Source organism: Parus major, chromosome 2 (assembly GCF_001522545.3).
Source record: "Parus major isolate Abel chromosome 2, Parus_major1.1, whole genome shotgun sequence".
Lineage (NCBI taxonomy): Eukaryota > Metazoa > Chordata > Aves > Passeriformes > Paridae > Parus > Parus major.
This window is the reverse complement of record NC_031769.1, coordinates 113,649,438-113,673,495: the sequence shown is the minus strand read 5'-3', so window position 1 is coordinate 113,673,495 and position 24,058 is coordinate 113,649,438. Positions and strand designations below refer to the sequence as shown.

The window sequence follows — 24,058 nt, the reverse complement described above, 5'->3', positions numbered from 1 at the left end:
CTTATTTCTAGCACTATTATGAATACAACAGTATTGTACAAAAATAGAGTTCATTTTTTCCTCTCATACCTAAAACTGCATTCTAAACACAGACTGAATGATGTCAACTGACAGTAAATAACATGCTTTCCTCCTCAGTTCTGTGCTGCCCTGTAGCTCCCACGCATTGGCCACGTTTCAGCCAGTCTTGTCTAAAAGAATCCACATTTTATATATGTAAAATACTTACATATTTTAACAATATTCAAGTTACAGAAAAAGCAGCAAAAAGCCATGTGAAAATGTGGTCCAAATGAAATGAGTGAAATTTCTGTCCTTGACTTTGGTGAGGACACTGCTTCACCTGACAAAGTCAAAACGAAGCTCATTCCCTTAATTCATCCCTCTGGGACAGATGAATTGCACAGAAGGGAGGATGATGTACAATGGATAAATATAATCAAGTTTGACAGCCTTTACTCTGCTTTCCTTGATATTTAAAGGCCTGTGTCAATTTTATTTTCCAGGTGATAAAATATAACTACCACTACCTCAAGATGCACCATAAACATGACATACATTCCAGCAGAAGTAATCAAGAAGTGGCTGCAATGTGACTCAAAGAGATCACAAAACAAAACCTGCACAGGAACACAGGACACAGATGGAAAATGTCAGGTTCCTCTAACACCTGGGTGCAGTTCAGAGCTGCAGGTCCCATTATGAAGCTGCTGGTTTTTTTAACAGTCACTGCAAAGCCTACAAGTGAGAGCTTCCCTGAGAATGATGGGCTACAGGTCTATGTGTTAACTTATACTAATATGTATGCCTAAAACTGATACAAGTTATTCTGTCAGAATAATTGTCATTGTAAACCTCACATATATATGCTAATAAGTGTAAAAATACAGGCAAAGCCTAAGTAAACTTGGCTGAAATTGACAAAAGGTCATCCATATCCAGAATGGCAGCAGTATTTCATTTTTAAAACCAATTTTAGATAAAAATGTGTATGCTGTGTAGTCTTGGTCTCACGTAATATTAACTGTCAAGATAAAGTGTGAGGAGATGAAACAGACTTCCAGATCTACCATGACTCAAAATACTAATGAAAGTGCCTATTTTCAACTCTGTTCCTCCCTAAAACATGACACAGTGAACAATAAGAGCCATATGCATCTGTTCAAGTACACATTTAAACCTTCAAAAGGTCATGATTAAAGTGAACTACAGTGACCTAAAACTAAGAGTGGCAAAATTATATAGGCAAGAGAAATTTCCACCAAGTGGGAAGGCAGTAACTTTAGCAAAGGCAGTCACTTTTCACTGCTGATGTGCTGCTTCCAACCAAAAAAACCCGAACTACAATTAGCATTGTTTGCAATAGCTTGCATAGCTGTGCATAATACAAGCTGATATATTTATGCTAATTCTGCTTTGCTCTTACATCAAATGTCTTTAAGACAAAACTCTCCATAAATAAAACAGTGTCACCACTGAGCACTGTATTTCAATGTGCAGTGAAAATGATGAAGCTTAAAGCAGGACATTGCCATAACCAGAAAAACTAATGCCGAGTTGAAATAGCTGCTGGAAAATCCATGGAGGTATAAACATCTGGAAAACAGGAAAGCAATCTAGCAGCCATACTTACATACTAACCCTACAATGTATGTCCAGAGCTCACTGGTAGCTGGATAGAGATGCCTCTGAAAGAAAAAACTTTGGAAAGTATTTTGCTTCTTTTTAGTTCTGAAATCCATCACTGTTACATCTCCTGCCCAGTAGCAGTAATCCACTCTCAGTGATGCTTCTGGGTTAAATACTGCCCTATAGATACCTCTCAGTGATGAAAACTCTGATTTCCTTCAACAGGCTACATAAATCCACAAGAAAGCCCAGAAATGAAATTCCCCTTTCTTCCAACCAAGACAGTACAAACCAAAATAAAATGTCTTATTATTTAGAGTAATACCACAGGCTTGGTGTTTTGTAAAAGCTGTAGTGGAAATCAGTTCTATTTTCTTTGGATCCTTGTGTTGCTTAGACAGCACTGTGTTCTTTGCAATAATTTCAGTTGCTCATTAAAACACAAAAAGAATAAGGGCCTAAAAAATTATAATAAGGAATATAATGTTTTACTACATTTGTAGCCTTACATGAATATTCCTATTTCAGTGTGCATTTTATGAAAATGAAGCTCTCAACACTTCACCAAGTTTAAGGAAACACCTTTACTGCTTGTTCATAAGCCAGTGTCATTGGTCGCAAGCCCAAACCACTTTTATACTTTTAATTCTACATCTCTCCATAACCATCATGTTTTAAATTTACAGCCTCCTCCTTACAACAAGGCCACAATTCCCAATTTATCCTGTGGTCTCCTGAGCCTACACAGTTTTTCTAGTATCTTTTACATACTTTTACAAATCAACACAGTCCCCTTCTTCAATACAGGATACTTGGCCCTGGTGTTCAGTTACATTTCAGAAGTTCATCAGACCCCGATATAGATCCCTGCTGTACTAAATCCCACCTGCTTGGTCCCTCTACTCTGGAAAAAGGGGGGCTTTTATTCTCTCCCACTTCTCCACCTTTTCACACTGCTTCCCCATTTCACCATCCCGTTTTTGCAAGGTGCAGTGACTCCTGCTCTGCTCTGATGGAAGGAGCAGTGCTATCTGCACTACACTTTTCCTTTCTTCTCTACTGATAGGAAAAGCTAGCATCTCATCTCCTTGCTCCTGGTAGATATTCTTCATGGCCATGCTCGGATTTGGCATCCTGGTAAACCAACTTTTTTTCCTGTGGTAGTGCTTCCAGTGTGTGTGGGGGGAAAAAGTTAATTGGAGGTTCACTGCTGCAAAGTGGGGGAAAAACAGAGGAAGGCAGAACAACAAAATAATTTCTATTATGAAACTCAACAAAAATGTTTGAACTGGAATACTATTCATTTTATTATTTTATTATTTCATTTTTCAAGTCCATTGCAATTCTTAACAAGCCCACTTTCAAAGTGAGACATATTTAAGCCACCCAAATATTTATGGCAATAGGTTCTGTAGAAGTCATATGCACTTGCAAAAAAGGAAATAAAAATCCATCCACAAAAATGTGAAGATACACCTGCAAAATGCCCTCCTTCTAGTATTACCACAGAAACTTCGCCTCACTAGCAGGATTTTCAGACTCCATCAGCCACGTTGTCCCCACACCACCACTGCCAAGTCTGGTCCTCAACAACAGAAGCATGAGTGTCATCAGTAATCAGGCAGCTGGGAAACAGCTCAGTAACTTCTGCAGCATCCCTCACCAAAAAAAATATAGTTATTAACTCACCTACCGAACATTCATCTTGATAGCAGTATTTTCAAAATGCCAATTCTGAGCCACTTGTCACACCGGGATAAATTAAACATAGTCCTAAATCCTTTAAATGTTTGAAAACTCATATGAATGTTTAAGCCCCCTACTGCAGCATACCAGTGCAGCTATAGGATTAGACTTAATTACACTATGGAGTAAGCCCTAAAACATAAATCACTTTAGCTTAGAAGAACTTTTATCTTGGAAATACTAAGAAATCAAGCCAGATTTAAATGGATAAAGTGCAAGGATAGATTTTCAAAATGAATATTTATATTGAATGTGCAGTGTGCCGACCAACACAGCTTTGTAGTCAAAGACTTAAGGAGCCATGACCAGAAGACTTCTGCAGGTTCATCTCCTTCATAGCTACTGCTGCACGGCAACATCAAGCTGAGCCTTCAAAACTCATTAGCACTGAAACACACACACCTCAAATGGCATATTCTGTAGGGAAACAGAGCCTCACCATTTAAGTGACAGCAGTACTCATAAAATCTTGGGTAGCTGATATTTAAGCTTGGATCTCACCACAAAGCACATGTTCCTCTGCCAGTACTTCTCCCCCTCAACCAATACATTGAGAAGCACTTCTGAGCTCTTGTGTCTGCCTACAAGGTCTCAGCTATGTCCTGAACAGCAAACCAAGTCAAAAACCTGGACACTTTCCCCATCTCCCATATATAACTTCTATGGCTGCCCATCTCCCCTGTTTCACTTCTATGGAAGGGAACTGTGAAAGATCCGGAATGATCACGAGCATGTAGGACAGAAGACATGTTCAGGGAAAGAGGCCCATGAGCTGAGCCCTGAGCACCAATGCCACCTGGCACAGGTGAAGCTCCCATTTTTATTGACAGACATGCAAGCAACTAAGCCTGAAGATAATTTCCAATCTGTAGAAAAAAGAGGGATCTCTTCACCTTAGTCATCCATAGTGTCTTATTCAGCAGGTATCTGTCAGACCTAAAAATGGGGTCAGAGTTGTAGAGGATGACAAAGCAAACACTTCCTCCACTAGATTTGGAGTCCTGACTGGAAGCAGCCCTCAAGTGCAGATACTCAGGGTACCAAGCTACACCTTGCATTATACAAATGCCTCAAATGTGAGTGGTCAAGAGGATGGTGCCAGACTCTTTCCAGTGCTGTCAGTGACAGGATAAGGAGAGATGGCCAGAAACAAAAACAGAAGTTCCGCCTCAGCATGAGGAAGAACTTCCTTACACTGAGGGTGGCAGAGCACTGGAACTGCCCAGGGAGGCAGTCCTCCCTGGAGACATTCAAACCCACCTGGACACCTTCCTGTGTCACCTGCTCTAAGTGACCCTGCCTTGGCAGGGGGCTTGGATGAGATGATCTCCAGAGATGCCTTCCAACCCTAACAATTTTGTCTTCCATATGTAGAGACAGATCCTTCTCCAGCACTTTCTTTCAAAGGCTTCCACTTTAAAACAACAAAAAAAAAGTATTTGCAAGTTTTCTTTAAATAAAGAAAAGATCAAAAAACCACATAGGGTACTTGACAAGGAAGTTGGATTACTAACCCTGCTCCAGTGCAATTAAATAATTTCTAACAAGTAGGACATTTCAGCTGAAATAGGAAGATTAACTCAGTTCTTCCTCAGGAGGTCAGAAACTTGCCCCAGTTTGGGGACTGGGGATTTGATCCAATCTCCCATTTCTCAAAAGAGTTCAGCAATCTCTGATTTTATGTACATAAACACTGCTGCCAGCTTGTTCTTGTGGGAAAGGCAGAAATTTACCCGACTGTCATAAAAGGCTCAAGACCCTGAAATATCAAGTTGTCATGTTTAGACTCTTAGTTATTGATGGAAGTTCTCTAAAACTGTTTACAATGAGAAATACATTAAAGGAACGTAGTATCATAGATACAAACAGATTTTATGTGAGAAATAACCATAAACCCACAATGAAAACAGCTTCAGTTAGACACTCCCTTGCAGTTACTAATTCTGCAAAACTCCAGAAATGTTCAAATACATGAAGACCCAAAGTAAACAAATACAGCTGAGAAAAGAAAAACAGTACCAACAATTTATGCAGTGAAAAAACCAGAAACCATCAAGAGCTATTTTAAATGGAAAGACATACTTAAAATTTCCTTTCCTTTAGAGATGTATATAGTAAAAGACTCTTTTGAAAATGCTTATTTTCATAGTTTCAAAACAAAGCTTAATAGCACCTTCCTGAAGTTTCTTACATGTTGTGAAAATGTAGTTGAAAGAAATATTGCTGAAGAATATTTCTTATAATATTTGTCAAGATTTTACAAGCAAGAAACCAGAAAGCCATCTAATTAATTATATTTAAATATTTTCTTACTTTAACAGCTTGTTACATGGAAAATTCTTTTTAATAAATTCTATACATGAATACAAGCATTTAATCTTTAGAAAGAAATATTAAAATACAGCTAATTAACATCTGCTAGTGATATTAAAAACTTACAAGGCCACCTTTCATAGGTAATACAGTAGGCACAATTAAAAAATTAGTATGGTAAAACCAGTACCATTAGAAAAATGATAATGTTCAGCCAGGGGGATACAATAGAATGGCCTAATTCTGACAACTGTGGATTTTGAGCTGCTCTTCTGATTAGCTGTGGGGTCTTGTTTGTCGAAGCTCTTTGTATTAAACAGCCTTTTCTGGAACATGAGATATTACTGCAGTCAGGTCAGCATGGCTAATTAAAAGTAATGTCTACAACCTAATTGCCCTTAGTTAACCATTTCTAAGCACTGAAACTCTACACACATGAAATAATGCAAAATTATTTTTTCTTAAATAAACACACTATAAAAGTTTTGACTATGTAAAAACAAATCAAGTCTTTAAAATTAGATTTGGAAGAAGAAAACCCCAACAAAAACAAACCATACGTGATTTACAGCAGTGTTCAAGGGCACTGCAACCTTCACAGAAACTCCATGAATGATTTCTTTTATTTTTGAGTGGTACAGCTATGTTTTTCTCTAGATAAGAGGACATTTTCCCATACCACAGGATAGTTCATTCCCCTTTCTTCAGCCTCATGTCTAAAGGTACATGCTGTTAGAAGTCAAGAAAGAAAACTGAAGGCATGCATAACATTATGTCTTGAAGACATACCTGTATATTACAGAGTTCTTCAAGCAGATGGTTAAACGTACCAGTTTTGGCACTGGAACACAATGCAATTTAGGTCCTCATGATGTTGCAATTAATGATTGCAGCTGTGTAACTCAACACAAGTGCTACACTTGTGCATGGCCACACGCTTGTGTGTGCAATACCAGCATTGACTACAGCTGTTGAGGTGTTTGCTGTTAGAACACACTGGGTATTTTCTCTTGGGAAATAAGTGCCACAGAGCCCACAGGCCTTCAAAAACCATTCAGAACCCATTGAACTGGAGATGAACATCCAGCTAGCTGTCAATGAGCATCCAAACTTTTGTTTAATATGCAAATTTGACACTCAAAAGTGGGGCTTTGTATTACTGTTTAATTTAATGACCCTTCACTAAAACAATATTCTTGAAAAGCCTCATTTTAGAAATCAGACTGTCCAGATTCTTTTGAATGGTTTTGCCTCTCTGAGGGGTTTGGTAAAGTTATGATGATGATGCTGGAAATTCTTCCTGACCACAGACTATAAGGAACCATAAAATCCTCACCATCTTAAAGAAAACAAAAGCTGTATTGAGTCATGACCACTGCTTTTAATTAAAAGGAGAGAGGAAGGCAGTGCAGGAAAAGTGAAGGCATCCCAGCTCCAAGAAAACAAACAAAGCAAACTAAAGAAACCCAAAACCTGGAATTGTGAGTGTGGGGACAGACAAAAGAAAAGTAAGAAATGACAAGGCACAGAGAGGTAGAAGAGAAATACTATTAACCAGGCAAAGAGCAGAGAGAAGAAGGTGTTGGGAACAGAGAAGGAGTCACTGAACAGTGAGCTGGGAAGCAGGAGATTACTAGGACAGAGAAGGATTTTAGGAAAAATGAAAAAGACAGCTCAAGTTCTCTTTCTCATCTCCTCTCACACAGCTCCTACATCCTGCAGAAGGAACAGAGCTGGGATAAGGGCACTGTGGAGAAGGGTGAAGCTCTCAGTGAAGCTCCTCATGAAGCGAAGCTCCCTGCTAACCCAGACCATTTTTGGGTTGCAGGAGAGAGATACGTCTCTCTCCTGCAGCCTCTGTGCCTGAGGCACACTGCTGAGCTTAGAAGGCTGGGGGCAAAGGAGCTGGCACTGCCAGTGGTTGGCAGGAGGATATCACACAGGGATACCAAGCTCAGAGCACCGCACACTTTTAGAATGCAAATGCACAGTTGGAGTAAATCCAGCAATCAGAAATACTGACCAGCTGATTGAGTGCTGAGGTTTGCTGCAGACTCCTCAGTAAATCCAGTTCTTCTTTTTGGCAATGCTTCAAGACCCCTCTCATGTGCTGATTGCGTATGACCAGATACACAACAAGCTTGTCCCTGGGGATGCTCTCCACCCTGTCCTCACAGCTGCCATAGACCATTGCTTAGAAAGACTGCTTAAACTACTCCTCCATTCCTGCCCTCCCTGAGAGTATCAGACTACCCCAAGATTGCTATATATCCATTCTCCTCTACGATATGTGGTTAATTAATAGATCTCCCTTCTCCTGTAAACAAAAGTAAATCTCCAAACTGAAAGTTAAATACAAGATTGATACTGACTGCCCAAAGTAGCATAAGAAATTTATCTCAAACCCATAAATTGGACAGAAATATGCCAATCTTGTATCTACTGCTTTATCTTCATTAAGAGATGAGAATCAGCGAAGTTTTTAAGCAGTTGACTGAAACTACTTGACCCTGCATGGCAGGGCTAAGATGCCTAAATCAGACAAATAATGGGATGTGGAAACCAAGGTGCCAAACCTCAAATGAGGACACATGGTGTCTGGTTTTTATCTGCTCATGGCTGCTTCATGAAGGTAACCTCTCCTGCCCAGCTGCCCTGCCAGCACACCATCCCCACCACTGCTGGGGAACTGAGTCCCTCCACTGAAGATGTCCCTCAGTCCTAGTTCCAGCTCATCAGTGATCTGGACTGGTTTCAAGGCATTCTTTAAAAGCTAATGAAAAGGGAGGGCTGGCTGTGTCACCCCAGCCAGGACTGAATGCTGCCTTCATCATAAATCACAAATCCAATTTTTTCTGTTGACAAAATGAGCAATATATTTCCAACAAAACTACAGACCTGCTGAAGCATCCGTATGAACACAAAACATTGAATCCCATTTCTAGGATGGCAGAAATAAATCCCATGCAGCATGACATGACGAAGGTAAAAATATGAAATGTGATTGTAAAATTAATGTAGGTTAACTTGTGATCACAAAAATTAACACAGATCTTTGAATGTTCCTGGTGTCAGTCCATGGCACAGCTAAAATGGTTTGGCTGCCTTAATTTTATACTATGTATGCAACGTATCTAGAATTTCAAGTTCCCAGTTCCTCAGCTGACAGAAATGGCTTCTGAGATGATTTTCACATTCTGGGAACAGATTTTTACCCTTAAATTAGCCATGTGTACTCTCAGACTTAACATTTTGTCTTGAAATAAAACAGCAGCGATAATTGTTAATTTAAGACCCCACACAATGCAAATTTATGTTCTGGAGCCAAATATGCTGATTGGAAACAGATGAACATGAAATGCCTTTTACTGAGCAGAATTAAAACTAAGTATTAGTGAAGTGTGTTGCTAATTTGACACATGACATGCCAGACATTGATTACTGATTTCTTTCTTTGCTACAATGAAATACCACAAGTGCCCTATTAATCTTTCAAGAATTGTACCACCATTGTTATGAAGTGCCACATGTTCAGCTCCTGTCCCCTCCTGCCCTCATGGGCTTCAGCTGGTTTATTTGTACTCAACAAGGATGAAGCTACTCTTTCCATTACTCCTGACAATGGATTCCTGACACCTCTTATTTTGGAGCTTTAGTGACAAAAATAAAGATTTTAAACTTTAATGCTCATCTTCTGCTCAGACCTTGAGATCAAGCTCAGAGTGTTGTGGATGGACTTGTTCCTGAGGACTGGAAAAAAACACCCCAGCTTTCAAAATGGGCAGGAAAGAGGATACAGGGAACTGCCAGCAAGCCAGCCTCACCTTCCTCCCCGGAAAGGTGATGGAGTGGTTCATTCTAGAGGCCATCTCTATCCACATGGATGACAAGAAGGTGTCAGGAGTAGCAGTTTATTACCTCACTAGTATCAGTTTAGTACCTCACTAAAAGTAGATCATGCTTGACCAACTTGATTGCCTTCTGTGATGAAACAACTGCCTGGATGCATGAGGGGAGAGCAGTGGATATTGCCTACCTTGACTTCTGCAAGGCTTTTGACCCTGTCTCTCACAACATCCTCACAGCCAAACTCAGTAAGTGTGGGCAGGATGCCTGGACAGTGAGGATTGAGATTGAGAACAGGCTAAACAGCAGATCCCAGGGGCCATAAGCAGTGACAGAGTCTAGTCAGAGGCCTGTCACCAGTGGTGACCCCTAGAGCTCTACATTGCATCTGCATCAGCGCTGCTAACTTGTTCATCAGTGATTTGGAAGAAGGGGAAAATGCCTCCTCAGCAAGTTCACTGATGACACCAAGCTGGGAGCAGTGGTCAATTCTGCAGACAGCTGTGTGGCCCCTCAGAGGGACCTCAGCAGTTTGCAGAGATGGGCAGAGAAGAATCTTCTGAAGTTTAAAAAGGACAAAGGCAGGGTCCCACACCTGGGGAAGAACAACCCCATGCACCAGCACAGGCTGGGGCTGACCTGCTGGAAAGCAGCTCTGCAGAGAAGGACCTGGGGGTCCTGGGGGACAACATCTGTCCATGAGCCAGCAGTGCCCTGGTGGCCAAGCAGGCCAATGGTGTCCTGGGCTGCATTGGGAAGAGCACTGCCAGCAGGTCAAGGGAAGTGATCCTGACCCTCTCCTCAGCCCTGCTCAGGCCACACCTGGAGTGTTGTGTGCAGTTCTGGGCTCCTCAGGACAAGACAGACATGGAGCTCCTGGAGCAGGTCCAGCAGAGAGCAATAAAGATGATCAAGGGACCGGAGCATCTCTCTTATGAGGAAAGGCTGAGGGAGTTGGGCCTGTTTAGCCTTCAGAAGAGACAACTGAGAGGGGACCTCATCAATGTCTATCAGTGTCTGAAGGGAGGGTACCAAGAGGATGGATTCATACTCTTCTCAGAGGGGCCAAGCAATGGGACAAGGGGCAACAGGCAGAATTCGACCCACCTGAATATGAGGAAGAACTTCTTTACCAGCAGAACTTTTTTAATGGGCACTGGAAAAAATTGTCCAGAAAGGTTTTAGAGTTTCCCTGACTGGAGATATTCTAGAACTGTTCAGTCAAAATTCTGTGCCATGTACTTTACCATCACACTGCTTAAGCAGGGAGGTTGGACTAATGACCCACTATGGTCCCTTCCAACCTCACCCATTCTCTGATTCTGTGGGACTCAGTATTTGGAAAGCAGTATTAATAACCAAGTAAGTAACAGAAAGCTCTGAAGTACTGAGGCTACCAGTGCTCGTTTGCACTGAAGGTCTCTGTTACGAAAAGCTAAAGCAATCTACTGAATAGAAAAAACAGTAAACAAAGTACAGGCTGGGAATAAAGGATGGTAAAAAGCCTGGAACTACTAGAATGCTTCCAAAAAGGAGTCAGGTAATAACAAAAATAAATAGAAAGCTCTGGAGGACTAAGGCAAGAAGTCTTCACTTGCACTGGAGGTCTCCATTGTAAAAAGCTAAAACAAATTTACTGAATGGAGCAACTGCAATCAAAGTACAGGTTGGGAATAAAGGGTGAGAAAAAGCCTGGAACTACTGGAGTACTTCCAAAAAGGATTCTGCAACATTGATACATACATGGCTGTGTGACTCAGGCCAGCAAGAGAAGAGAAAGCCTCAATTCTTCTGGAATGACATTCAATTATATACCTGCAACTGATAAATTTGCCAACCCAATCGACTAGTAAAGGTAGAGGAACAGAAATTCATTATCACAACATACCTCCTGAGACAACAGGGGAGGACATACTAAAATCATTCTGGAATTGCTCTCCTTTTATCAACCCCTGGGCAAAAAAATGTGCACTTTAATTCAAAAAGTTACCTGTAGAAGCAGAATGCCAAACACTTGTCCACACTCCGAACAGGGGAATGTAATGCTCTAAAGGATTCTGGAAAAAAAAAAAAGAAGAATAATATATTAAAAAAGGCATTAAAAAATCCAAAACACAACGTAGCAGTAACACTGCAGGTGCACGCACATCAGTATTGAAGGTCATGGAAACAGGGTACCAAGGTCAGTCCATGCCAGGGGATGGGAGGGGAAGAAGTGCAAGGGAGCCACAACAGCAATCTGGACTATTTCACATGAAAGGTGAGATAAATGATGACTTCCATGTGGCTGAAGCCTACAAGTTATGTAATAATAACAACTAATTAAAAGGTCATTACGGAAGTCTCAGAACACAAGCTTGCATGTGATTCAGTATCTGATGTGTGAGATGAAATGCATCTGTGCTGAAGATCAATGAATAAATGCAAAAAGGCCAAAATGTCAAAATGCAATTTTTAATTCACTGATGAAGGACAAAAAATGATGCCTTTCAAGTTCTTGTTATAGATAAATAATCCCTTTTGTTGTGTATTTGGCTATTTCTAAATAAAGGAGAGAGAAAATACTGCAAAGAAAAAAACCACTACTCTGTTTCTATGATAAAAATTTTGTAGGGCATGGAATCCATGCCAGCTACTTTACAAGTAACTGAGGGGAAAATATCAATATGTAAATGTTAGTGTTATTTCAGGGCAACAGCTAGCTGATTTTGACATGAAAATATGGAATCTATATTGATGATCTGTTCTCCCACACTCAAAGTTAAGGTCAAAGAGCAAAATATTTGTGTGCTTAAAAACCCTCCCTTTCTGGGAGGGATGACAGGATTGCTCCAAGCTAACAGCAAAAAGCACAAAAAATATACTCTTTAATTTTTGTATGTCTGTATGTAAAAATTTTGCTTTTTTCTTTTCTTAGTCTCTTTCCCTTTTCTAAAACATTCATTTTAGACGCTTTTTAAAACCTTGCCAGTATTGTATCTACAAAACACTACTCCTGTCTAGTCAATCAAAACATCTTTCATTTCATATGCAACACCTTCTCCTTTTTCTCCCCAAAATTATTAGCTACTCTTTTGAGATTTAAACCAGCTACTGAAGTCTACACAGAAAAAAAAAATATATCCAAACCACTGTATTTTGTGTCACCTGCTAAAAAAGATTGCAAATATCTTCATAAATTGGCTGATAGAAAAACACATAATTTAAAAATTATGAGATTATATTCCTGTAATTAAGCATTTGTGTATGTAATAGGTAAGGGAAAAATAAGTCAGTGTATTTTTTTGGGAGGAAAACACCTCTGCTGCAGGATGCAGCTTTCTACACATCTTTGAATGTGGAAAAAAGGCAGTGATGGAGGAAGGGGAGAAGCAGTTTTCCTCTCTGCTGTGAGCGGGGTGACAGCCAGCAGAAGGGCACAAATGCCAAGCTGAGGAAGACCCACTGTCACAATGGTTTTTAAGGGAGATTCAGAACTCAGTTACGACATAAGTGCACCCACAACAAAGTCTTCTTCCCGTACCAACAAGAATACACTTTTACTTTCTAAATGATACAAGTATATAGACATAATAACTCACATACTACTGGTTTATTCCAATAGTAGTAATTCAAACAGACACATTTATGATATGAATGCCAGTGTGAACTATATAGTGGAATATGTGGCTGTTTATTGAACACCAGTGTACACCATGTTAAGAATGTATAGCCTATTTTATCTTCTAAGTGTTAGAAAGAGGTCACAGTAATAAGAAGTGGAAGTGCTAATACTGGAGTAGTTCTTGTACAGTGAGTTGCCATAATCCTCTGTAGACACACTGCTCCAGGTCTCAAGGATTTCCCAAGATGGTATCAAATTGTCAAACCAGCAGGAAAGCACACACCACACGGGCTTCACTGAGCTTGGTTCTGGACCCAGGACAGAAACGACTGAAGAAGACATACATACACAATTCTAACAGATGAATGTTCTGTGGAGCTTTTAGTGCATAACTGGTTTCATCATTCATGCCATGGAACAAATCCCCAACAATACTGTTTAGCATCTGCTACAGCAGTGTGCACTGACAAAACTGTCCATGGATAAAGCTTATGGAGTAACGTGGAGGCAGACCAAGTTCTGAACTAACTTACACACTGGACAAGTTCTTCAACATAACACACAATATCCTCACAGCTACATGTCTCACCCTTGGGACCGTGAAGCAGCAGTGTGGACAACTCTCTGTGAGGACTCCTGTCTCTGCCAGCAGGACAGCAAATCCTCAGACAGGCAGCACTGGCAGGACAAACAGAACAATGCAGAACCATGTACTAATTGCCCTGTTTAAGCAGATGAACTGTTCTGGTAAAAGATGTCCCTTAGCACTTTATCAGCCCAAGATAGTGTCCTTCAGCAGCACATTTCAGACAAATCTCTTAATCAACACAACACCTTTAACACAGCTGAGAAGGGTCACATACCCCACAGTGAGTATTTTTAAACATTAACACAGAACTGAAAGAAAAAATAGAGAAAATCAAGACTACAGCATAAATTTCAGTAGAATTCATGAGCAAGGGCTTATCAGGATAGCTAAAAGCACCAGATCCTCCTTTCCCAATTTAATATACTGTTTAGCATAAGAGGTGTCACATGAATATTTTTCAAGTTCTAATTATTCACACAAGTGCAATTCTTACTTGTTTAGCAAGCACCATGGCATACCCCTGTCACCAAGTTTTGGCTACTCCAGCTACCTCCCTGTATGGCCCAGTTCCAATGCAGAAGAACCCAGAAAGGCCACCAACAACCTACATGCACTTGTTTTTCTTCATGAAAATATAAAAGGAAGATGATAAATAGACAAGAAATAGATTCTGCTCGTCCCACTCCTTCTGTGGAACTTGCAGTAGAATACAAGGTCAGCCCTGTATTGGAAGAACCATCCTACTTGTGATAAACCAATACCAAATGCTTGGCCTCCAAGAAGGCAACTTATGTCTGACAACTACTATAGTTGATTCTCAGGTGCTTTTTAATTCTTTCTTTGATTTCTTCCTGGATCTGGAGGCCCAGGATTTCATTTCTCCTGCAGTTGTATGACTCAGATTAAAATACAGCAGGATATGTTGCTGCACAGATTTACAGTAGAGTTTGAAAATGTTTGTTATCATAAGGAGCTCAGTGCTTCTTCCTGGTGATGGACAGACCTGCTTCCTGCAGGCAGGCACAGTGGGGCACAGCTGCCATGGTGTGCACTAACAGCTGTGCACAGTCACCATCCCACTCCTTTCCCATTGACTCTATGATTTTTATTTTTTTTTTCCTTTAAGTAACTTAACAAGGCCTATGCAAGCAGATTTGTATCACAGAAGAAGGGTTTGGGTTCAAAGTGACTTTAAAGATCATTTGGTTCCAACATCCCCACCATGGCCAGGGACACCTTCCACTAGACCAAGCTGGCTCAAAACCCCGTCCAGCCTGGTTGACTCCAACGGGAAAGACTGATCTCCACAATACTTTCTCTTATTATTCTGTTATATTAAGTGGCCCCACAGTACTTCTCTTAAAAATCAATAATAGATATGCTGATGTAGTGCCAAACACACAGCAGCTGAGATATGTGCAAAGAACTGATTGGACACTGGCTCCTACTAGATAGGTTCAAATGGCCTCAACATGAATATTTAAAGCAACCATCCTTATCTTTTTAGTTCTATTTTGAAGAAAAAATAGAGAGAAAGAAAAGTAAGAGAAAGAAAAAACAAAAAAATACTCTAAACCATTTGAGATACAAAACAACATAAGAACAGCTGATACCAGATTTCTCAAAATCACAAAAAATCATGACACTGAGTGATGTAGCTGGTTTCCCCTTGGAGCTTCAGCTAAGATTTAATCTCCTCTGGAAGTACAGAAAATGCCTCACACCTAGACAGGAGCATCCAAATCAAGATAAGAAGCTCTGGACTAGACTCAGACTCCAAAAAAAATATTAACTTTAATTATATGGGTGTGAGCTATTCTCCTCTGAATTGACATTTCTCTGTAGCTTTTTTCCCTCTGTAAAATCCCACACTCATTCAAATTTCTCTCAAAAAAGTCCTTGTGGAACGCCTAGAAAAACAGTCCACAATGGCTGGGCAGCTGGCATACTGCAATGCCTCATTATCCTAATTTCAACAGGAAATCTCTTATCTGCTGGTTAAATCAAGGTCAAGTGGAAAATTTTAACAACCAATATGAGATCTGTACATCTTAAAGTTAAGCTTGTAAGTAGATAAATTATAAACATTTTTACCATTTTTTAGAAATGTATTTTTTTTACCATTTGATAAGCAAAAGGATATGCAAATTGTTCAGGAAGGAGTGATGCTCCTTTTCAAGACAGACCGACTGACTTGGGGACGAACACACCCAGGCTGGGTACTGGCAGGACAGAAACTCTCCTGCCATTTGTGATGCCAGGTCACTCCAGTAATATGACACACTTAGAAGATTCTAAGATATTATTTAATATCTTCATAATGAGGTTGAGACATTTAGAACTAAGTCATTAAACGCTAACGTATGTACAAAACCACCGAAAACTCCACCTCGTTTCACCAGTGATCCCTTTAGCTGATCCCTTGCCAGTTCAAAATTCTCACAATAAAAAGCACCCAAGATATGAGAAAAACAAATATCAGAGTCCTGCGACTGGCATTGCATATCCAAAATTTTAAAATCCCCAAGGAAGGATTGACCAAAGTGTTTGCCATGTAAGCAAGAGCCCAGAGAGGATTTTTAAATGGAGAAAGAGGCCAGCCTAACATCTGGATTTCTTATTTGAGATACATCTGCAGAATGGAAAAGACATCTGTCCCTGGATATTATCAGCAGAGGGACACATCTCATAACATATTCTCAAAGCCATTGTCAAGGACATATCTTCTTCAGCATCTCTTAACTCAAAAGCATGGTGTGCCCCATGCCTGGGGTAAGCATGCAGGCACTGCAGTGAGGATTCAGGGAGAGTAGCTGATTTTTCCTATTTTTACTTGCTGGAAAACAAGGAGTTTGCTTCCTCAGCCTGGCTCCTCTTTAGACAGCCACAACCTGAGAACTGCCAAAGCTTATCTCAGTTTAATCTCAGAGATATGAATCTTAATAAAGAATAATTACAGCAAAAACTACTTTGCCTTCCTGATAGAAACTGAATGAAAGAAAAATCAAATGAAATTATTATAAAACAATTTTTAGATAGGCAACATCATGCCAACTTAATGCATCTTATGAAAAGCAAAAATATTTATATATACATAAATATGCTTTCTATAGCTGCTCTGCTTATTGTCTTCATGCAGGTTCAGAGAAGTCTCATCCTTGAACATTAAAATCATAGAAATACCACAACAGGAAAAGTGAAAACCGCATGTGAAACTTCATTTGAACTACCTGTATGACAACAAATCTTAATTAGGAGACCACACACCAACATGCACAGACAGAGAGGAATTCTGTGTGCCCAAGCTGGCCACCCTGTAAATGAGTAAAGAGAGAGCTCAAAGCTGCTGCCCATGCTCTGCTGAGGAGCACACAGTGCATTAATACAGCAGGAGGTGGGAACCATGACTTGCATGACATAGCAAACCTTACTTCTGACATGCTTCCCGTGAAAGAAAAAAAAAAAAAATAATGTTAAAACACCTCCTAAACCTCTTTCTCTGGAAAAATGTTCATCTCACCACCTTTTTGAAAAAAATGTCATAATAGAGGGGAAAAACAAAACAAACCCCAAACAATCAAGGCAGTGACACAGCCACGAAAGAGAAATGGAAATGTTTAAGAGAATGAAATTCAATTCATCACTGACCTTTGCCTGAATGATACATTGGGAAATTTCACTGGCTCTGGTGACTGCCAGCAAAAGGTGATTTAAAAAGTGTGATGGTTTATACGAAATATTCATATTTAGATGTGTCAGTGACCTTGCTCAGAAAGTGTACCTGTTGTTTCCCATAATGGAATCCTCTATTTCTTCACTTGCATAGTGTTTTTTTGTGTTGATCTCAAAGGTCCCTGATAATCTCAAAGGTCTTTTCCAACCTAGTTCATTCTGTGATTCTGTTTTGTTGGCCTTTTTTTTTTTTTTTATGAGTCTCACATGATTATGATTCACAATTACTGAAGGTAGCGTCTCATTCTGAGAGTTAACATTGAACAAATTTTTAACAAATATAATTTTACTCAGTATTGCCCAATCTACCAAAAAAGAAAACCAATTTTTTAAATAAATAATTTGAGCTGGAGAGGTGTAATTGGAGCACATTTGAAGCTTACTGTCTTTCCCAACAGTCCATGTTAAAGATATAAAAACGTTTTTATAAACAAATATACTTTATTTGTAATTTTTACAAAAAAGAGAAGTATTAATTCAGGTACTGAAAAAGCTAGGCCTGTATTTTTCATGGAAGTGCTTAATTAAGCCTAAATTCAGAGATTCTGTGCAAACTTTCAAGAGGTACTTAGTATCCAAAAGTCAAACTGTGACAACGAAATAGGTCCATGGTGTCTGTGGACACCAAATTTAACAAACCAGATTGGAATGCATGAAGACTGCCTTTTGAAATATTAGACTTTGTGCACTTCTGCTAGATGAAGAAGACACTATGCAGGTGGAAGGAATATAGCCCATTCCTCCTCATATCCCTGGCCCATCACCCTTGGCAGCAGATCACACACATCTATTATTAACACCTCTTGCTGAAGAGGAGGAGATGAAAACAGGACTTAGCTGCCTATGTACTGAGAGTACCAAAAGGGGATTTTTGCTTCCTGTCTACAAAAAGAATCCCTTTGATTTTTATGCAGTTTTCTAATTAAATTTCTTTATGTATATTAAGTTTTCAGATGTCTAGCTATTTTAATCTCAGCCCCAAATCAAAAGAGCATACATTCATAAATGACCCTTCCACTAAAAGAAACTAAACCAAAAACTAATATAAGGTTTGTTGTGCATAAAGATATCCCCCACTCTAGTTGTTTCCTCAGTTCAACCAAGGAGAAGAGATCATGCACATAACTTCTAACTAGGTCACAAACTCTACCTTTCTAATATTTTATTCATACACCTTGTAAAGGGATGCACATTATTTCAAGTTCCAAGAGGAGCATCATGCAATGAGCAACAGCTCTTCACGAGCGCTTCAATATTGTGTTGGGATTACTTTATTTAGGGATGGAGAGACAGATCCAATTTCTTCAGTCAGTGAGAAATAACAACATAAAATCAAGTTGTCAATCTCTTGACATACTATTTGCTTTAATTTATACTCAACAGGTCCTTGAATAGTTGGTGGATTACTCTAGAGGAATTCTCATATATCCTTGTAACAAGAAAATGCATCATCCAAAGTCTAAATTGCATAATTTATACATATATTAGACAATATTTAATGGTCATAAATGTATGTACAGAATAACTGTGCGTGAATTTTCATCTCGGACATAGTGGATATCTTAAAAAATTACATGAGAATTCATCAAATGCCATAGCTCTCTACTCATTACCTGGGTGTTTAAGCATGCCTGATCCTGCTTCTTAGGATCTTTACAATCTGATGTCTTCTTTCAGGCCAGTATTTGTTACACCTGATTCACTAAGATTCAAAAATTCTATCTTGAAACTCTCTTTTTTCTCCCCTAGCTAGAAAATGTTAGATGTCTACACCACACTCAGTGCTGCTGAGAAAGGCAAGAGCCTTAGCAGAGGTTAAAAGCAGGCTCTGGGCACTGAGCCATTATCCAAATGTTCTTTGCTCCTGCTAAACTGTGTTTGGATTTGCTGTGAGAGTATACAGTATCTGGATAGAAACTCTTGGAATACATACCAAGGGCAACCTAAAATAAAAAAATAGGGAAGCAGCAGGGGAAACTATTTAAGAGCCATTTTTCCACTTCATTTGCTAACAGAATATAACTTACACAAAGATACTGGACTTGGAGTAGCATCTGCCTTTTTGGGTTGGATGTTTGCATTTGACTGAGGAATATTTAATTTCACACTGGACAACACATTTTAAGTTCTTCAAGAAAACGTCAGGTTCAAGTCTCGCTGGATGGGTATAGTTGTAAAAATGAACCTTATGAGAGATAAAAGCAACTGAGTTAAGAATTAACAGTTGCTTATTTTCTTTTCTACTATCATACATGGATTTTGGTGTGACATCATACTCCAGGCAAACACTTGAAAATGCTACTATTTTTGAGAAGTCATGCCAAAAGGTTGAAAAAAGAAAGAAATTAAGGTCAGTTGACATGAAAAGAGAAACCATTCTCAGGGTACTCATGGGGTGCATCTCAGAAGAGTTTTCCCTGTAGACATGCTGCCTGGGGCAGCACAGGCTGCCCGATGCCAGACCCCTGTTGACCCACCAGAGGCAGCTGAGGAGCTGGAGCACTGGAGAAGAGGGTGAGTGCACTGTGTTTGCTCAGCCATGAAAAGAGGGCTACAGGGAGACCTACCCATTATCTGATTCTGCCTGATGGGAGGGGACACAGACTGTCCTCAAATGTGCACAGGGAGGAAGGGGAGCATCAACCAGAGCAGCAACGGTATACTACAGCTTTCTACAAGGGAAGAAAACTTTATTTTCAGGGAAGTGAAACACAAACAGAAGTCCAGAAAGTCTGCTGGACCTTCATCCTTGAAGATGCTCCAAAGTATCCTGTGCATGGCCCTGAGCAACCTGATCAGATGGGACTCAAGTTGGTCAGCAGGATGTACTAAATGACCCCTGCAAGTCCCTTCCAACCTATATGATTTTCTGATCTCATCTTGCCACCTCTGTTTCAGAAACCCAAGTGTTTCTTGGTCTCACCCTCTCCTCAGCAGCACATGATCCAGACATGGAAGACAGAGCTATAACTAAGTACATGTTTAAATTCATCACCATCTTGATCCACCTCTTTCCATTTCTCCATGCTTCAAAGACTGGAATGTTTGCTTCTCAGTATGCTGGGCACTTCCTCTGCTCTTTTGCTTTTTGCATCTCTTGGTTATTTATTTGCCAACAGCACACAAAACAGGATGACTTGAGAAAATCAAGAAAACACAAAGAAGAGAACAGGAACCACATAGAGAAAGAAAAGCATCATCTCTTCCTTTTTAGCAGCAGGCACCTGTAATTTATTCAGCAAGGCAGCGACTTAACAGGCACTGCTGTGCAGGACTGCTTTGTGTGCAGCATTAAGGAATCAGCTCAGGAAAGGGGGTGAGAAGGATGAAAAACTGCTAATGCCAGTGTTTAACTGCCAGTAGAGGCTAAACAGAGGGCTGATGGGCTGTGCCATTCTGAGCAAGCATGGCTGTCATGCTGAAAACATGCCCCAAATTCCCTGTATGGGTGATACAGATATGCAGGGACATACAGGGACACACATGATATACTGGGACAAAACCAAGTCACAGGTATAACAAATGCTGCTATCTAGAAACTGTTTAATCAAAAGAGATGTTCTGATACCCCAGAACATGCATTAGTCAGGGAAATTCCTGAAAGTACTTCATAAAGTTCTGTGGTACATATCACATGGACTGAATGAGCCAGTTCAATAATGACCTAATCTGCTCCTTGCAGTCACAGAAGACCACATTGAGGCAGACCCATGCAATGATTTTGTCAAAAGAAAACAGAAGATAATGTAAGCAATATTAAATTAGGCTGTTTGAATCTCCCCAGTGTTTCTGCCAGCAGTACAAGCAAGAACATACCAGTATCTGCAGTGATACAAGTCAGTACCAGTATTCCCAGCAGACACTGAGCATCAGAGATCACTGAATTAATTTCCTCTGTTTAGAGAAAGTAAACCATAGCATTATTAGAGACTGACAGAGGACAAACAAACTAAAGCAACTCAGCAAACCCACACAAAACCTGGGTAATTAAACTCCCATTTTTCTCAGCAAGGATGCCTGGAATCTCAACACTGCAAAACATGTGACACGTCCCCTATTCAATTTTCCTTAAATCAGCTCTTTTTCTTCACCATCCCAACCAAACACAAACTGCATTTTGAAAGGATCCATTTTAAGAGATAAGCACAACTCCATAATGAAGTTACTGAAATCAAAGCCCAACCTCTGGTACTTTGTCACATGGCTCCTGGTAAATGCTGCTGAGAGCCATTAAAGAAGCAACCAGTGGATTACCATCTTAAAGATGTTCAGTGCAAGACTCAGAGCCTGCATTCACAGCTATCTTATCTGCTAGTTACCAATGCAGAGAAGCAAACTTTGTGCTCACCACCATTGAACCTCCAGATGGGCTTTGCACTGCAGATGCTGTCCACACTGAATGTAAGCCACGACACTGCAAATATGGTTTATGGTTGGTGAGGTTTCCAGCCAGTGTCTCTGCACTGCCAACAGTCCCTTCTTCAGTTCATTTTCTCATCTTACTCTCTAGCTGCCATTATCCAATCTGATTATTACACCAGCATACCAGGAACCTGCTGCAAAGGAGTACTTATGAGGGTGGAAATGTTTTACTTTAAATATTTCCTATGAAGGAATAAATACATACAGCTCCCACCTCTGCATCTTTGTTTTCAGGATTTAAGCATTATTAACAACTCTATCGATAAGGAAACTATTACTGTTTTTTAGATAATAAGAGGTGGTGCTAAGGATTAATAATATATATGTAATGCTTATTAATTTCATAATGAACAACTTATTTGCACTTATAACCTATACCTCAGCTACACAGACAGCACAGCTGCCCTCCACTAGTCACCACAGTCACATTACAACCCCTCCACCAAAGCTCATGGTAAAAAAATGCACAACCAATGTAAACTGCGTCACTTCTGAATCACTGCTTTGTGAGTTATGGGAATGCCACAGGAGCCACAATGTGCTAGCTGCAAAACACTACACCTATCCCAAATTCTCCTTCAGCAAACTGCATACCTGGTGGGACCAAGCACCAGAGCAGCAATAGGTAAGGGGCAGCCAAAGAAATGCCTGCCCTTTCCAGCCCTTTCAGCTGGCCAAGATGCTGATGGATAGCTCACCTGTTGGGTGAGAGCAGCTTAGAGTAGGATCATCCCGGGAAGGGGCTGTGTTACAACAGCTCTCAGCACAGTCAACCCTGCAGTGCTGGCTTTGCAGAGGTGCTCGCTGCTGTGACAAACTCTTCCTGGGAGCAGGTCCCAGGAAGCAGGAGAAGAGAGGGGCAGGACACCCCAGCCCAGCCCAGGGGAAGCATAGGGCACTGTTTGCACTGCAGGTCAGCTCTTGCTCCCCTGTCTGACAATGGCAAATCTCTTTGTCCCTTGGCAGTTCTGAGAACAGAATATTTGTCTCATAAAATTTCAATGTTGTTTTAATGCTACCATTATTAGCATTGTCTTCAGACAATAAAATGTTCTGTCACAGTCGCTGTGGGCTCACAGCAGTGAATACACACTGAGTCACCCTACATTAACTTAAATAGCACAACTGTGTGAACACATGTTCTTCAGTTAAATCTACACACACTCAAAAGTAAAAATAAGCAGATTTCCAAGGAAGAACTCGCTTTCTACACAATACAAAAGAACCCTAGCTGTGTGCTTTCACAACCTCAACAAACATGTGGCAAAAGGCTTAGTAAGACTACTCCTATTTTCTGATCTGGTAGTAAATGAATATACAAAGCCACCCCAAAGGGTTATGTAATTAAAATTGTGTGTGCCTAAACCTGTCTTTATCTATCCTGGGACCATGAGAACACAAGCAGAGGTGGTACCCACAAGCAGCCACTGTGCACCATGATGCCAACACAGAGCAGCTTCTGTCCCCTCCTTTCTCTTCAGATCAGAACAGCACCTCTCAGGATGAATAACGGCTCAGATGCTTTCTCACTATCTGTAATAACACACTCCCCATGTTATGGGCAGCCCCATTCAGAGCAGGAGATCCCAGAAGATTTCAAAGTGGAGCACAGGGACAGTCTATAGCCCAGACATTCGCTCTTATCACAGGACTTGCTATGCAGCCAATACACCACACACTGCTGAAACCAAAGCACATAAAACCAAAGCAAACAACTGGTCTGTGTTCAGACCTGTCTGTGCTGCTGTCCCTTAACTAAACCATCACTAGGAATAGAAATGGCATAAAGTAACAGATTCCATACTTTGAAATGAAACTACAGAAGGCACAGAGGGTTAAAATGAGCACACCTTTTTTTTTTGTTTGTTTTACACCTCTGAAAACCATCCAGCACAGTGCTCCTCACACCGAAGCTGCACAGCTGCCTGCAGGCACATTATTTTACACTTCCTGAAGCAAAACATCCTACATCTAACAGTTCTAACACACAACCAGATACACTCCATCCAGGTATCATAATTTTAAAAGGATTTTCCTGTTGCGCGTGCGCAATATATTGGGCACCTGAACAACTGTCCTGCCTGATAGAGCATGACTTCACCATGATATGAATTCAAAGGATGCAAAATTGAGGCAAATAAAGCATTCATACCACCAAAGATGCCTCAATTCCCTTT

General features: G+C 40.3%; 1 protein-coding gene across 5 annotated transcripts in view; it reads right to left on the bottom strand.

Moving 5' to 3' along the window:
• Nucleotides 1–24,058, bottom strand: part of FAM110B (family with sequence similarity 110 member B) — a 111,154-nt gene that overhangs the window by 7,446 nt on the left and 79,650 nt on the right. For 4 of the 5 annotated variants that reach the window (XM_015619894.2, XM_015619892.2, XM_015619895.2 and 1 more), the window contains one exon: nt 11,525–11,591. The gene's annotated coding sequence lies outside the window, so the exon portion shown is untranslated. Of the gene's footprint in view, nt 1–11,524; nt 11,592–13,727; nt 13,817–24,058 lie in introns of all 5 variants that reach the window. The other variant, XM_015619893.2, reaches the window with a different exon arrangement.